General features: G+C 39.4%; 1 protein-coding gene across 1 annotated transcript in view; it reads left to right on the top strand.

The window, feature by feature from the left end:
* Positions 1-7,265: 7,265 nt before the first annotated feature.
* LOC149807173 (neurocalcin-delta A-like) overlaps positions 7,266-17,949 on the top strand; it is a 55,112-nt gene continuing 44,428 nt past the window's right edge. The window contains exon 1 of the mRNA XM_089934711.1: positions 7,266-7,325. The gene's annotated coding sequence lies outside the window, so the exon portion shown is untranslated. The remainder of the gene's footprint in view (positions 7,326-17,949) is intronic.

Below are 17,949 nucleotides of genomic sequence, written 5' to 3'. Positions count from 1 at the left end.
TGGGCTAATTTTTGAGGGTTTGTAATACCCAGTGTTTTGGGATTGTAACGATATTTGGTATCTCTGTCCTTTGTTATCATCATTTTACTATTTGAGTAAAATACCTAATTTTTTCACCATTAGAGTAAATACATTTTACTATACGAGTAAAGTAACGCATTTTTTGCTATTTGAGTAAAACACATCATTCTTTTTTTCGTGTGAAATCACTGAATCATTCACCTTTGTCATGGTACTGTGTAAGGTCGTTTATTTGTATTTTCATTTGTTGCATTATTAGGTTCGTGCGGATATTGTTAATTCGTCCAGTATTTGGGTCTTATTCACGCAGGCATTAATCATGATTCTTTTCCCATTCAAGTCATTCATCATTTAACATTGTATTTGTATCACCAGCAAAAGTGTTCTGTTGTAAATCCGAAATCCAACCCGGTTATTTTGTTACAATATGATGATCCCCAAAATAAAATCTGGAATATTTACATATTCTCTGTTCACATGTATTTCTATACATATCTTGATCTATTCTACCACAAAAAATAAGTTTTTTATTCTTCATTAATTAATGAATCTTAAGTTTAAATCTCTAACCACTTTCTCGGTATTCTAGTAATGGGTTCAATGCAAACTGTATGAACTATAAGACTTTGGTCTTACATTTCCACTTTATTTGTAGACCACCAGCCACATTAAGTTTCCACCTTGTATCTCGGTTTCTTAAGCGCCACATGTCTTTGCAAACGAGTCACTGTGCATTCTTAAAGATTAATTTACAGTGTTCTAATGTCATACACAAAATAACATAAATAACTAGTTATCACAAATACAGAATAAATTCATTAAATCACCACTATTATGTATATACACGTGGTCTGGTCGACACACCGCAGAATCCAATGTAGAAAAACACATGGATATGCATGCATACATATGATACACACTGTGAGTAAACAAGTTGCGCTATACATAGTGACAATCCTAATAACCAATAGAATTGAACGAAGTACCATCTTCTAAAAGTATGCAGCTGCTCATAAATCTTACCTAACGGTTTGTAATTTTGGTGAAAATATCGTTTTCCCAATTTTAATCAAACTCTTTCCAGTTAGTGCCTTCTCGCACTCTAGCGGAAACGCATATACCAACTCAAGAGTTCTCATAGTTACAAACAAATTCAAAATACGTCCCATGTATGCATGCCTAAAGTTTATTGAGGACAGGTATCTAATGGTAAGTACTCTTCATTATCTTATATTAGTATTAAGAACGAAAGATTGACTATACCCGACGACATACACTTTGGCGGATTAATATTTGGAGAGCTAAGTGCAGTGAAGGAAGAGATAGAAAGAAGTAAGCATGCAAATAAGTAATGTTATAGCATGCATTTCCAGAATGTTTTTGAATTCTCATTATTGTCAGAACCGACCACAACTGTACTTTCCATATGGAAAGTTTGATAGCCATCAGGTTTCAAGGATGCGCATAATATGACTGTCAGTCAAGGAACGGGTTGACTGGACGAAGACTAATATGGCAGCCCCCATTACATGGCATAACGGTGTTTGCCTCATGCATTTTACAAAAGGCTTAGTGTATATGAACAATGTAATGCTTGTTGCATCGTGCTTAGTCTTCATACAACAAGATTATGACAATGCAATATATCAACACAATCTTAATGCCGTTATCTATTGCGCGTAAAATACAATATCAAATAGCCCATATTAGCTCATATAAATACATTTGCCGCAAAAAAAAGTTGTCTCTGAATATTTAAATGACAGTTATTTAAGTTACTAATTTATAATCTTTATACTTATTATGTACTATACGTAATATTTGTCTATACCACACCCACCCACTCTGTACAGCATGTTCGTATTACCAATATCCCTTAATACGTATACTCTGCAAGTCTGTTGCTAGCTTTCCAACCAGTTTGAATTAAACAGAAGACTGTGGTATGTGATGAATGGCAGAGAATTGCCAATTATAAGAAGTAAACGGCTATCCAATGGGTATCTAGAGACTGTTTGTCGTCTGTGTTGATGACATAGGCTCAAACGTTGTTAGGTTTCGATGTGGAAGTTCATCTTTAACACACACCACTGGATTCTAAGAAGCTATTTACGAACTGTGAGTCAGAGGATAATAGAGCTTCCAAGGTACACAGAATATCCCATCTTTACCCTATAAACTGACAATATGGCGCCCTAATATTAAAATCCGTTAGTTGCTAGAAACGTGTTACCCTGTTTAATATAAGATGCACCCCTGTCGCTCGATAGTCACAAATATATTATTCACCATAAACTTGCTACCCACATTAAACAAAGGATGCCCCCTTTACGTTATATCCTCCTCTGTCAGACCAATCATGTGAAACATGTGAACCAGTTTTTAAATATGTCCCTATACATTTCGACACAGCGGCATAATGTTCCGTTAGACCCCAGAAAATCGTTTTATCCTGTTTTAGAATGTCGCTTATATTCGCCAAATAGATCCGTCGTGGAAAACCTAATTTTAACATAGAAATTCCCATCTTACCATAATAAATCCACAAGACGACAGGCTAATATTCAACTCCCATTGACGCTAAAGCGCCATTCCTATGTTAAATTCCCATTACTCGCCGTAAGCGTTTGACGTTCTTTAATTTAAGATACCTCCTTGACGCTATAGTCTGTTCTATTTGGTTGAAAGTTGTTGATGGACGCAAAAACAATGCAGTCGATCTCTACCCCGATTACATTTTTTCAAGAATAATGCTTTGTTACTGTATGGGGTACTGATGTACTTTATATGCAAATATTGACATTAGCAATCTTTACTTGTATTAATGTTCCACGATTCATACATGTATATAATTTTAGATATATCCTTTTTGTTTTAATTTGTCACGTTTTCTAAGCCCAGGTATTAAGACATATATAACTGACGCGGCCATGTGTTTGATGTCTAAACATTGCCGCGGGCCAGAATTAATCTTTTACGCAAGGTTACCGTAACCCGCCAGAGAGCGGAATCTTGAATCGACACAGGCGATAGATCGTACCAACTGGACAAAGGCTTGCCGTATCACACCTACATGTTAAAGATTTGTTCATAGATCAGAGGAAAGCCAAGGGTTTATCATCCGTCCCCACGTGGACAGACAGCGAGAAGGAGATTGTCCGCTAAGTTTGATTGGATCGGTTCACAGCGATATCCAGTCGGAATTGAGATATATAGTGTGATTTTACAATTTAGATCCGAATTATAACTTTCTAACTCGCAAGCAAAAGGTCAGTAGTTCTCCTGCGAAGATTGCTGAGCAAATAGGATTACACCGAGAAAGCCACTCGTAATTTGGCGGTAAAACTTAGAAACAAATTCTAAGGAAAGACAAAGCTTCAAAAAGGTGAGTTATTTGCTCGATTTTTGCAGAATATTACGGCATCGTAATTGTACTTATTTTGTAGTATGTATGCTTAATTACTAGCATCGTTTAGTGTGTAGAACTAACTTTGTAGTGTTTCATTTACATGCGTATTTGAGAAATGGGCTTGAGTTTTATGTCGATTGTTACCATGTGGTCAGAATTAATTTCTGATTCACTATTAGGTTACTTCGTAGTAAACCAGTACATTTATTAATGCGTTAGGCCTATGTTAGAATTTACGCATGCTTGAATTGTGAGTTTGGAAAAAGGTTGAAGTGTGTAAGATTAGTTACTATGGACGTATGGATATATCAGAGCATTGATATTTGAATATTTGTTTACTTTGTACGAGTTGTAATGTAAAGGAATATGTCTGATTTTTGTGATATTATTTAGTATAATGGGATTAGGATTATGTACTGATATGACGCAAGTTATTGATATATGTATGAAGGTATGAGTATTTCGATGTGAATTAATGCGTGACCGAATAAATTTAATAGACCTTATCTGATGATAGGCAGGGTGTAGTGTGAGATGAGAGGGTTAAGGAAAAATATTGTACCGTCCTTGTGTTTTCACAGAAAGCTTTTTTGGGGACAGAACTTCCTATTCAGTTGAGTCCCGAGTCTCCAAGAGGTGGAGACTAAAGTGAGACTAACAGAGCAGTCGGAGTCGACTAAAGTCTAGTCGGTAGAGAGAAGGTGTATAGAAGGTGGTGGAGGAGGAAAAGGAGCCGAGGAGGATGAAGTGGAGAAGGAGGAGAAGGAGTATAGAGAAGTCGAGGAGGAGAAAGAATTTGGAGAAAATCGGGAGGAAGAGGAGAAGGAATTGGGAGGAATAGGAGAGAAGAATACACAGATGATTAGAATACAAGGACAGGTGGAAATCTATCTCACACTACTAATAAAGTGATGCAATAGGCTATTACAGGGTCGAGCGGAAGGAGAGTACTTGGGAAATTTGAATCATTTGAATATTAAATTTTTATTAAATTGTTATTCATTGAATTTATTAAATCATTTGACCGTCTGCATTGCTGACTGGGAGCTCGGAGTTTTACATCGATCTTTCACTAATTTAACTTCCAACCCAAATTAAGCCTGGGTGGGACTTCAAAAATAATTTAAGTAAAATATTGGGAGCACCCCACCCCAACCATCGCAACTCTCACATAATTTATTTAAAAAAATATTTGTTTCAATAGGTTGTTTTTAGTGAAATGTGCATATTCATATGCTTTGTCATTTAAAAGCTTTAAAAAGGGAAGTTTTCTGTTGTCACACCTGTGGTACGTTTTCACCACCCTCTTCTGACTGAACCTTGGTAGAAGCTGTCCCCTTTTATAGTGGGTTATCATCGGTAAAGTCTTCCGTCCAATAAGTTTTCAGGGACTGTCTTCCTCCTTAGTCTTCAGTCAAGTAAACGTTCAAGGACATTTTCCTACTTTGTCTTCCGTCCAGCAAGTTTTCAGGAATTATCTCCCTAATTGGTAGCAGAACACAGTGCGTAAATGGGTTGCCAGACACTTCAAGATTTTTTTCTTTCGACCATGCCATAAGTACTATGTCTCACAGGTTTTGTGGATTAGTTCGTTTTCGTGATTAAGATATCTACCGTGTATATCCCGCAAGCAAATGTTTTACATTACATGTACATGGTGTCTTAAAAATCGTTTTTTCTTTGGAAACGTTTTGTTTGGCGAGAAAGGCGTATTGTAATGGCCTCATGAGAACTTGGATCTAATTAAAGAGATAGCAATAACTGCTAATGTAGGCTAAACAATAAAGAAAATAATTAAATATGACAATTTACTATGGAGATTACATTTTCGTAAAGCCTGACTTTTTATTAACTTGACTTTATGAATGATGTACCGTCTATTAGTAACTCTAAATTGGGGTTCTGTTAGTAAATTTTGCGATCCGCCATGCTCTGAAAGTTCACGGCGGTTTAATTTCACTGATCTATTAGAAACTGTTAATTAAAAGCGTCCACTGCAAATATATATATATATATATATATATATATATATATATATATATATATATATATATATATATATATATATATATATATATATATATATATATATATATATATATATATATATATATATATATATATAACTTGACATATCGTTAAGAGTCTTCTCGGCTATTGGAGTCACTCGCCGTCAAAGATACTGCACTTCTGAATCATTTAATCGACACCGGTCCAAAATCATATTCCGGCTGAAATATGTCGCTTTATAATAAAGAGCAAATATATACAATTTAGAAAGAGATGACAATGCTAATGTTCTAACGCGTAAGCGAATTTTACTGTCAAAAATTGCACCCGTCATATCCGACCACCTAACACGTTGACCAAGAAAGAACTTGTCGGTAAGAGTTCTGGATGACTATGTTACAGTGAAGACACACACACACACACACACACACACACACACACACATATATATATATATATATATATATATATATATATATATATATATATATATATATATATATATATATATATATATATATATATATATATATATATATATATATATATAAGGCATATTAAATGCATTTTACAAATTATGTTAACAGATGAAAATTGTCTCGTAATTTTCTCAATAGCATCTCCCCAAATATGTCACATTTTTCCTAGATAAAAACATATATATCTTCCCATGTTTATTCAAAGGCAAAATATTACCAATCTCTCTCAATCATACACATACAAAATCATGCACAAATACGCCCCCCCCCCCGTGTCTTCTTTGAAACATCTGTATCTTCAGGAATATGTAATCACCTTGACATAGATTTCCAACACAACACAGATCGTAATTTCATACTTACTCGGTCTATTAAAACTAATTTGTATATGGTTATGTAAATGAAGTTAATGTCTCTATCCGACACCTGACGTACACTATAAAGAATATTTGTGTTCTAAGTTGTAAAAAACTGCCAGGATTTCTAGCTAAAGAAACTGTGTTGCATAACAGCAAAAAAACCTAAATCTTTAGCTAGGACCTTATCCTTTGAAAAAGAAAAAAGTGGAAACGACAAGAGGCGTAGCCTTCACTAAAAGGGGTGGAGGGGTCGATTTACGGGAGGGGGAAAGCTTCGTCCCACATGGGGGAAGGGGCACCGAAAAGCATATCAACATCTCCACATGGTAAGCTGGTGAGTGACTTGCCATTTTCTGCTAGCGAAGAAACGTCAGTCCACTTCGACCCACAACAGAATAAATACATCACGAAGTATGTCCAAAGTTAATGTACATAATTATTCAACAATGGAAGCAGACGGAATTTAAAGAGAAAATTAAGAAAATGTGAAATTTTATGTGAAAAGTAGTGAATTTGCTTTCAAGAAAGTAACCCAAAGCCCAGGGAAATATCAACATTGTAACTTTAGTAAATAATTTTTTTAACTTTTGTCAAAGTTTTAGTTTTTAATTTAAGGATTGCAACTGTCTGCTCATAAAATGTCAAACAATGTGTAATCCGTGAGCTTCTCTCAATCATAGGTTAATGAGGTTTCTGAAAGAGTAACTGTAAATCGTCTAGTTGTGATTTCTTGTAAGTTCTATGTGTAAAAGTCAGACAGTGGGTGTTATCCTATTTTGCAATAGTTCTATCAGTGATATTCATTCAACCATTAAAATTCATTCATTTTTCGATACTGATGTGGACAGACAGACATACATGCAGAGAGAGAGAGTTTTGCGTGTGTATAAGAATACAAAGGGGAAATACGGTATTTGGAGAGGGGTCAAATAATTGTATTTATACGTATACACGGCAAGTCTGTAGGTAGCTTTGCAACCAGGCTAATTCAAAGGAGACTTTGCCATGTGTTGAACGGCCTAAATTGTGCATTATAAAACGTAACTGGTAAGTGGAACGTATGCTATTTCCTTAAAGCTATATATGAGTCATAACTATAATTAATTCTGTCTAAACTTAGTAAATGCAGAAAACAAGACATTTATAGTATTTTCGTTATGTTACTAGGGAAAACGTCACCTTAACAACTGACTTCATGCTATTTATGCTGTTCAAAAGTGTTAGATTTTCTGTCTTTTCCGCTGCCTGCTAATGAATTCTCAAAGATATAACTTGCGTATGTCCAAGATGGGCACTGATATTGTATTTTTATTGGCAATGAAACAGGAAAACAATATCTTAGTGGTGGAAGATTGCATGATAACAGCTTAATCCAAGCCTGCATCCCAATGATTTATCTTTGAGCGACTGAGCCATCATGTATATCAACGAATCATCAATCACATGCCTTTATATGTTAAAAACATTTGCTGTGGAAAAATGAGCACCCTAATATTTGTCAAATTGACTCTCTCTGGAAGCAAAATACTTTCATTATTTAGACCGTGCACATTCAAAGCCCCAATGCCACCATTATTCATAAATTTCAAGATTCTTTCAATCTAATTAAAGTCTGGAGGGAAGGAAATGATTTATTAAAAAAGCATATCTGACATTAACCGTTCTTTGAAATAATCAAGATGTTAGGTTTAAACAACGTTCCAATATTTAGTTTAGAATTAAAAGGTACCACATCTTAATCCCCGAAGTCACTCGTAATTCCGTTCTTTTCAGGAGTGCTCCAAAAATAGCAATGTGACAATTCGAAAAATTCCGTTAGTGACTAATCTAATAACAATAACATTCGCGCGTGATGGACAAATTGATACCACAGTGAATGAAAATAGACATGCCCGCTTTTCTTAGGCGGATCTGTGAAGAAAAAGCGTGCATTCGACAAAAGTAAGACTCGGATGAATATTGGTGATCATGTGGAGCTTTGGAATACTTTGAAGAGACAAATCCAGCTGTTGCGGATTTCAATAGTAATTAGTAAGCACACGACACGGACTTGGAAAAAATAATGCACATCAGTCATGCCTTTGAAGAAAAATACTTTTAAATGCTAGGCCGAGTGCTGCATCATATCAAACGTAAGATGAGAATAGTGCATCACATACGGATTACCTACCGTATCCGACATAGCATGGTATTGGTTTCTTATGTTTGCAACGGTGACGTCATGAAATATTGTGTGCCAGCTTTCGACTGAAATCGGTTGACCCACGGATGTCGCCGATCAACATCAGATTAATTCGTACACATGTGAAAAAGGGCCGGGTAATGCAGTTCGAGAGAGAAATTACATGGCTCATAATGTGATGAAACGTTGATATTATCATGTTTAATGGCACGCAACGATGTTTAGGACCAGTGTCTTTCAAGAGTCGGTATTATTCAAGTGATTTAGCATATACGAATTTTGTTCATAACAGGGGCATTGGAGCTTTATTAAGCAATATGGCTGTCGCGTAGGATATAGAAAGTTATTATCCGAAGTAGTTAAGTGGGGCACATTAGGGACAATGGGACTTAGCATTAAAAAGACCCCTGGGTCAGATTAGGGACAATGGAAATTTAACATGGAGAGAAATCGTGGGTCACTTTAGGGACAATGGGAATTTAACATAGAGTTTGGGTCTGTCTAGGGACAAGGGAAATTAACATGGGGAATAGAGTTTGGGCTTTTGGGATTTTTTTTTTTTTTTAAATTTTTTTTTAATTTAAATTTAAATTTAAATTTAAATTTTAAAAAAAGGGGTAGGCAATGGAAAGGCTATCTCTTTTCGAGAAATATGGCTGGCCCTGAAAAGGGCCTTTGGGTTTTCTTCTTCTTCTTCTAGTTTCTTCTTTTTCTCCACCAAGTTCTTATTTTATCTCCAACACTCTTTCTCTTCTTTTCTTTCTTTTTTTTCTCCTGCTCTTCTTTCTTCTTCTCTTCCTCCTCTTCTTTCTTCCTCTTTTCATTTTCTTCTTCTTTTTCAATTTTTTCATTCCATGCTCTCATCCTTATCCTTTCCTCTTCATCCTCCTTCTCCTCCTTTATTTCTTTCAACAGATCACTGATGATTACCTTCATTTTTCGTAAATTGTTTATCTCCATCTTCACTCGATGGGGACTATAAGAATAGTGATCCTCGTTTAGGTTAACCAACATTTGCTCTATCATTCCTAAATTGTCGAGGACGTTTTGCAATTTTTCCATTTTGTCCATTTGGTTAGAAGCCATCTTCTTTTTTTATTCTTTGCAGAATGGTTTGAACGACGAATACTGTGGGTTCTTATACGAAAAGCGCGGACGTGAAGGAAAACATCCCCCTACTTTTTCATTTCATATAATAAAACCCAAACTATACTTTCTCATTTCATATAATAAAAACCCAAACTATACTCTCCACATACGCTAAGAAACAATAAACAAAATCCATAATCTACTATCCACACAATCTTACGTGAGCGCTTACAAAACCCAAACTATACTCTTCACATACGCTAAGAACAATAAACAAATCCATAATCTACTATTCACACAATCGTACGTGAGCGGGTACAAACACAAACACAAACACACAAACACAAACACACAAACACATACGCTAAGAAACAATAAACGAATCCATAATCTACTATCCACACAATCGTACGTGAGCGGTTACAAAACCCAAACTATACTCTCCACATACGCTAAGAACAATAAACTAATCCATAATCTACTATCCACACAATCGTACGTGAGCGCTTACAGAACCCTAACTATACTCTTCACCTACGCTAAGAAACAATAAAGAAACCCATAATCTACTATTCCCACAAACATACCTTAGCTCTTACAAGCACCAACACACAAACACATACCCTCACACTATCTTAAAAAAGAGTTAGTGTTTATAATCACACTACTCTACCTACACACATTGGCAAATCGATCGTTATTTCTTTTCTAGAGTATTGGGTAGCCCTGAAAAGGGCTGTTTTTTTGTTTGGAACTTCATGGACACCTGGTTAATGGTGGCACCTTCCAGGCCTGGCGCCGCATACACATCTTGTCCCCCAGTTACTTTTTACCTTTTTGGGGGAGAGAGCAGAGGCAGGATATGTCGCTTCAGAATCCCAATTTTCGCTCTCTGGGATTCTGAAATTTCTTCTTCTTCTCTCCTTTTCCTCCTCCTCCTCTTCTTTGTATCTTCTCTCTTCCTCTTTGTATCTTCTTTCCTCTTCTTCTTTATATCTTCTCTCCTCCTCTTCTTTGTTTCTTCTTTCCTCCTCCTCTCTTATCCTTCCCTCCTCCACAATGGCTTCCGCGGCCAGTTCATTTAATATGCGCCTGGCATATTCCAGATGCACATGAAGTTCCAACAGTTTCTCCAGTCTCGTGTTCATTTTTGGTGTTGATCAATCAACAAGGGTAGCTGGACTGCCGAACGAGTTTCAATTTATAGTGAAAGCGCGGACGTGAAGGAAAACATCCCCAAAAAACATAAAATTGATCTTACCTACATCATGACCAAAAAACAACAACGCGTGGACCTAAAAGAAACACTCACTCACTTTTTATGCTACCCATCACTATTTTAAAATTTTTTATAAATCACTTCAATAGACTATCCACATACGCAAAGCAATCCAATCTAACCCCAAATTTACACCTAAAACACCAAAAAAAAAAAGACATCATTTTAATCTACTATCCATACCAACTTACTTAACCACTTACAAACACAAACACACAAACACATACCCTCACATTTTTTTTTAAAAAAGAGTTAGTGTTTATTTTCACACTACTCTACCTACACACATTGGCAAATCTATTGTTATTTCTTTTCTAGAGTATTGGGTAGCCCTGAAAAGGGCTGGTTTTTTTTGTTTGCTATGGCATTCTTTTTAGTTTCTAAGAATGCGATGTCCTCTGAGGATAGACTTTCTGGCGATAGGTCTGCTTCTTCGGAAAGAGAAGAAGAACTCTTTGGTGTCGATACGACAATCGACAAAGCCTCTGTCAGCTTCAGGTTGCTGCTGCTGCTCTTGTTGTTGTTGTTGCTGCTGTCTCTGAAGTCTGTACTTCTCTGTCCATTCTTCTTTTTCCCTGTTCATTTCTTCTCTGAAGAGCTCTTCTATCAGGTCTTCAGTGATTTTTAACATTCTCACATTCTCTATTTCTTCTGGCTTCGGTATCAGACTGTGTCTGACCCTATGCAAATTCACGTAGGCTTCGTTGAGTTTAGCTAGTTTGGAGCACATCTTCTTAGGAGGATGAGTCGACAATGGATGGTTAGACTGGAAACAACCCGGTTCTTAAAGTCAAAGCGCGGACGTGAAGGAAAACATCCCCACACGGTTTTTGAGTCGCAACGTTTAGTGAGTGTCATGAGAGGGATAGTAAGAAATGAAAGAGCATCAATCCAACATTCTTATAGCTAAACAAAAGACAAAGGCATTCTTTTTTCAAAACACAACATTTTTTATTCAAAAATCACTTAACACTAAACAACAACTCTAACATTTTTAACAATAATCCAACAATATATCATCAAACAATTTTTTCAAAACACAACATTTTTTATTCAAAAATCACTTAACACTAAACAACAACAACTCTAACATTTTTTAACAACAATGCAACACTAAAAGTTTCTCCACTAGGTAAAGAGGGATAACAGTCTTCCATGGTTTCTAGTAATCTAGGATGACTTCTCTCAAACTGTTGATTTCTATGGTATTATCGAATTCTGCATACAGGATGACGTTCACCGTTTCATCAGGGTCTCGGTCTTTAAACTGAATTTCCACACGAATCTGGCCGGATTTTATAGGGTGGAAATGTCCCTCGTCGCTGCCTTGGTCTGGAGTGAAATCGAAAGCCCACAAAGCGTAGCCTCCTGCATAATCCTCGTACGTAATACCGTGACTGGTATTGGTTCCTAACTGTCCGGTGGCTTCGTACAAGGACAAGTACGATCTCAAGTAATTCTTCTTTTTAAAGTCAGGTTCGAAAGGTCGGGTACACAAGGTCTTGCCATCGCGACTGACTTCGATTTTGGACACGCCAGAGTGTTGAAAGTAGAAAGGATTTTTTTCGGCAGCTCCGTTGAAGGCTGTATTCTCGACGATACCAACGATCAAACGTTTGGGTAACTGTCCTTGGAACAGATGATCTTCGATCATGGATCGCTGTCCCTTGGGAATGGTGAAGGTTTTCACTTCCACGCGTCGTATGGGATACTTGGCGGTCGTTCTGCTCAACGTCTGACTGATGTCGTTTCCCACTTTAGGTAACACTTCCACACGGCGTACGTAGAGTCTGGCTTCTAGGATTTTGGTTTTGTAACCGTCACTATCAGCCATCAAATGGAAAGCGGCACTGCTACGATTCAGTCTCAGGCGGACATCCACCCCGTTCAGCAAATACTTTTCTTGCAACCACATGTCCAAATGCAAACGATCCATCAGTTCTAAACTTGTGTCGGCTCCCGTGATTCTCTTTCTTCGTTCTACAAATCCATCATTGTTGTCTTTCTTTTCATCAGTTTCCAATATTTCAAACTTGGTAGGTTCGTCAGCTTCCCATACCACACAGGCATTGAGATGAGTGTTCTTGGCATCTATTCCGTACGTCAAGAGATTTTCCAGGTAGGCACGATAAGGGTAAGTATCCATGCTGCTACTGACCAGTTTGTTATTCAAATACAAGTCCACTCCACTGAACAAGGAATGCATGAAATTGTTGACGGGAGCTACTGCTTCATCGTCTATAGCACCTCCAGTCTTATCTAGAATTTTGACTTTCAGGTACAAGTAACTGCTATTCAGATCGATGTAATCTTCGGGCTGTCCTTTGATTTCAAACTCGATGGGAGCGGAATCGGTCAGTGAGGAGACGGGGTGAAATTCCACCCACTGGGATTCTTGCATCGTCATCATCGTGGGGGGCATGGCAAACAGATCCAGTTCCGTCTTGGAACAAGCGCAAGATTCTCGGTGCATCATTTTTTTGTCTCTTTTCTCAATAATCGAAAACGTCTAAGTCTCGAACGGTTCTTCTTTTCTTGGCCTTTCTCGCTTGAAGTCTGGTGAAAGGGTGTTTTCTTCGTCGTCTCTTTCTGCCTTGTCCTTGCTGAATGCCTGACTCGGTAGCGTGCAGGGCATTTATAGGTGTTTCTCGTTGGCCTAAAATGTCTTTGCCCGTTTGCAGCAAGACATTTTTGCCTGCCCTCATGAAGGCTTCTTTAGGGTTTTGTTTGTCGATGATGACATTTTGGAGAAATTCTTTGCCTTGCGTCAGTGCCGCATCTTTCAAGGCGTGCAATCCGCGTGTCACCATCGGTTTCAACACCGGGGCCACCGAACGAAAGGCCGATTTTAACATATCTCCTAAGCCGTGTCCTCGCTGTCGAGCAACCCCTCGGTACACTGGATACATGACTTAAGAGTCGTGAGAGAACCGTTTTCGAAAATGGAGTTTCACCGTGACTTTTCCTTTGGTGAATGGAATATTTTGTCCCAGATCTCCTTTTATAGCAATGTTGACCGTGTCCAAATACGACTTACTGACAGGCAAATAGTGAGGATGGACAAATTCGCGGTGGACGTGGTAAGTGTTTCCACCTTCCTCGTCAGTGTTCGTGGCAGAATCCACTTTGAAAGGAATGACACGCAGTAACGGTACGGAGGTGTGTCCCACCACGTTGTACTCCACCACATCGGAATACACGAACATCAAATTCAGTCCTTGGTTCAGTTCTACCGGGGCACGAAATAACTTGCTAAAAGACTCGTTGTCGTAAACGATGGGTAATTCGTTTTTCTTGATCATGGTCTTTCTCATGTCCATGTCTCCGCCCAACATGTCAAACAATTCAGGACAAAATAAAATGGACAGGATTTTACTCCGTTCAAATTTCATCAAGAAGCGACGAGCTGCTTTGTGATACTCCATGGTGACATTTTTGTTGACATGCTCCAAAGCTTTCAGAAACACGACATTAAACCTGGAGGTAATGGTGCTGACCAAATGTTGACCACTAAAATAATAGCCTGGGGGAATGAACAAGTGATAGGTGGTGTACTTTTGTGTACGGGTTTTCTTGTCATATTTGACATTGCTATCCATCCACTGTTGCATTTGCTCGTCATGAACTTCCACATCAAAAAAAATTTTGATTGGGAAGGACATTGAGGACTTGGGTCGGGTGAATCATTTCTACTAAAGCCACTTCCCAATGGGCTTCGTGATCTAACTGGATGGCCTGAGGTAATTTGGCCGTGTAACAGCACAACGTGTTCTTGGGAAACACCTCCATGGAACTGTCACTGGGTAAGGTTAAGTAAAATTGGTTTTGGTGACTCATAATTCCAGAGTTCTGTGGCTGTCCGAGGGGTTACTGGACGCCAGAGGCGTGTCTCCGTCTAAAATGGGGTTCTGGTTGTGATTGAAGTGGTGACTGGCACTGGCACTGGACACAAGGTTCCCGGGGTTCCCGTTCGAGGTGAATTTCAGGGAGGGATTAGGAAGCAGGTAACCGATGCAACTGCTCAATAAAATGGTCCACAATTGTTTGTCTCCTTGTTGTAAACTCAAATTGGCGATGGCTGCCCCGATGACACAATACACCACGAAGATTTGGCAGAAAAAGACGATTTGCGTTTTAGGCACACGTTCTCCACACCACACCCACAAGGGTTGTTTTTGTAAATCTTGCACAGAAGAACTAGGTGAAGGAGGAGTGGTCGACGTAGCTGCGTCTGCTGTGTGAAAAGGCATGATGGTCACTTCTTTTTATAGTCGATGACTTGCGAAGCGTCGATCCAAGAATCAAAACTGGGTGGATATCCTTTCCAACGTACTTTGACTTCTTTGATACGTCGTTTGCCCACTTTACGGGTTCTGCGTTCGAGAATGCTTTCGATGTCGTACACGTCGTCTTCTTTTTTGGTGACACGTTGTAACTCGGGCAAATAAAACGTTCCTTTGAGCACTTCTCCGTTCATGTCTTCCAATTTATAGACCCCAGGATGACGGCCATGCACTCGTCCAGTGACGCGAAACAATTCGGTCGTCCAGTTAGGTAAGTAACCTTTGTCGAAAGTGCGTTTGGTTTTGCCAATGCGCACCCAATCTCCTATGGTCAACACTCCACTTTTCTTGGGGACAGCCCTCGTCGGGGACGTACCAAACAGGCGCTCAAACACCAGCACTTCGTTGTCGGGAGTCACGTCTTGCGGGGCACGTCCGATGCTTCGATGGTAAGATTGGTTGTACGCTTGCACCAGGTGCGGTAAGATGTCGATGTACTTCAGAGTGTGGTGATGCGTAAAATATTTCCACATGCGTTCTTTCAAAGTGCGTTGAAAACGTTCCACGATGCTGGCTTTGGTTTCGGGATTCTCGGTGGTAAAAAAATGAATGTCACGTTTCTTTAATTCTTTTTGGAAAGCTTGGTTCAGAAATTCGGTGCCTTTGTCCGTTTGCCATCGAAGAGGGTGACGACCGCTTTGTTTCAACACCCGTTGCAGGGCTCGCAGTAACTCGCTGCTCGATTTGGAAGTCAAGGGTACGACCCAAGCAAATTTGGAAAAGACGTCGATGACACAAAACAAATATTTGTAGCCACGATTGTAGCTGACCAAATGAGAGACATCGGCTAAATCGGCTTGCCATTGATGATCGATGCCTTCCACTCGGGTGCGACTTCTGGCAAACTTGCGTCGAATGGGTTTGTGTAAAGTGTAGGTAGCTTGTTCTTGTAACCATCGTTGCACTTGAGGTAAACGGAGACTTTTCAGTCGCGTTTTGGCAGCACGATACAATTTTTGAACTCCTGCGTAACCTGCAGGATGGGAGGGATCGTAGTAAATGCTGGCTAAGACTTTTTCCATTTTTTTGTGTTGGTTGGTGTGTTAATAAGACACCCACTCTTGGAGGATGCTACTCTTTTTCTCTTGGGGTACTTTCTTGGATTGCAATGCTTTGCGTGTGCGGCCAGCAATAGGTGTCGAAGAGGAGAAGGATGTCTGAGCGGGGGATATCGGTTCTTGTTTCACTTCTGTCTTCACTTCTGTCTTCACTTTCTTTTTCTCTTGTGAGGAAGAAGGGGTGGCCATCATCTTTTTAATCCATCCAATTCTGGAGGTAGGTGGTGTTGTTAACTTGCGTACTTTTTCTGGTGGAGTTTGAAACCCTTCCTCTTCTTCTCCTTTTTCTGTCTTGGTCACGGGTACTGGTGGTACTGGTACTGGTACTGGTACTGGTGCTGGACTTTTCATCAAGGTCTTAAAATCTTTCAGAGTGGGTAGAGCTGTTTCGTCTAAAGCTTTCTGGTGAAAGAGTTGCAGTCGTTGCAAGAGTTGACCGTACTTTTGTGATTTTTCTGTTTCGGACAAATCTTGGCGATCCATCAAGGACTGCAATTCGTGTTGTAACTGGGACATCTCGCTCAAATGGGGATTGGGAGGTAAATGCGGGGTGTGTTGTTCTTGCCACCGATGGTATTCCATCCATGGTTTGTAAGGCACTAAAGCTAGTTTTCGTCCTTCCATGGGGTTGTCAGGGGTCGATTCTGAGATCTTGGAACTTCCGAGGCCTTTTTATCTTGCTCCCACCAGTCCTCCGAACATGGTTCCCAAGACTCCTTTCAGTATGGGGCCTAACAAGAGAGGTAAAATACCTCCATGTTGCACTAACATCTTCTTTTTTTGACGAATGGGAATTTTCTTTTGAACCATTTGGCGAAGAACGTGACGATGTTTGCCTAAGCATTGTTTCTGGTGTTTGGACAAAGGGATCGTGCCTTTCAAAACGTTCAAACAACATTCGCACACGGTATCGATGACCTCTTTGGAGGCTGTTTGAATGAGTTTTTTTCGTAGGGGTGGAGAAGCTTTGGACAGGACAGATAACATGTCCCCATGTTTGGCTAAACGTGGTGGCAGTCCTTTCCTTTTCTTTCCTTGGGGTTTTCTGGAGGGTGACATCTTTGAGTCTTCAGGAGCACCAAAAAACACTGATACCCGACTTGGTCACAGGCCTTTTTTATACTGGAACGCGTCGCCACTGATTGTCTTGACGTCGTATTAGTTTGAGGACAGGCATGACACGTCGTGCAGGGGTACGTAACGGACTAAATCGAGCCAGTTCTTGCTTGGACAAATCCAGTAAACTTTGTAACATGCCCGATCTTTCTTGAACTTTGATTTTGGGAGCAGGTACTTTGTGATCAGCAGCCACTGCCACTAAATTGGAAGGTCCTGCCACTGGGGAAGTTCTTTTGGGGGTCATCAACGGAGAAGTTCTTGGTGTGATCAACGTCTCCAAGTACTCTTCAGTTCTGGGTGTCATTAACGGAGAAGTGGACAAACGTGAAGCTGCCGGAGACGCAGTCACTGCCGTGGCAGGTCGTGGTTTGCGAGTGTAAGGTTGCGTCCTGGCCGAAGTGCCTCTCTTGCGGCTAGTTTTCTGTGGACTTTTCTTTTTCTGGGGGCTTCTTTTCTTTTTCCGGGGTGGTGGTGGTGTCTGGTCAGAGGAGGGTCCTGCCACTGGAGAAGTTCTCCTTGGGGACCTGGTCTTTTTCTTCTTGGGGCTTCGTTGGACTTTTGTCTTGGGTATAACTTTGGGGGCATTAGGATCCCATCTTAA

The sequence above is a fragment of the Sinohyriopsis cumingii genome, chromosome 1, assembly GCF_028554795.1.
Source record: "Sinohyriopsis cumingii isolate HCF-2022 chromosome 1, ASM2855479v2, whole genome shotgun sequence".
Taxonomy (NCBI): Eukaryota; Metazoa; Mollusca; class Bivalvia; order Unionida; family Unionidae; genus Sinohyriopsis; species Sinohyriopsis cumingii.
This window is presented reverse-complemented; position numbering and strand designations above follow the sequence as displayed.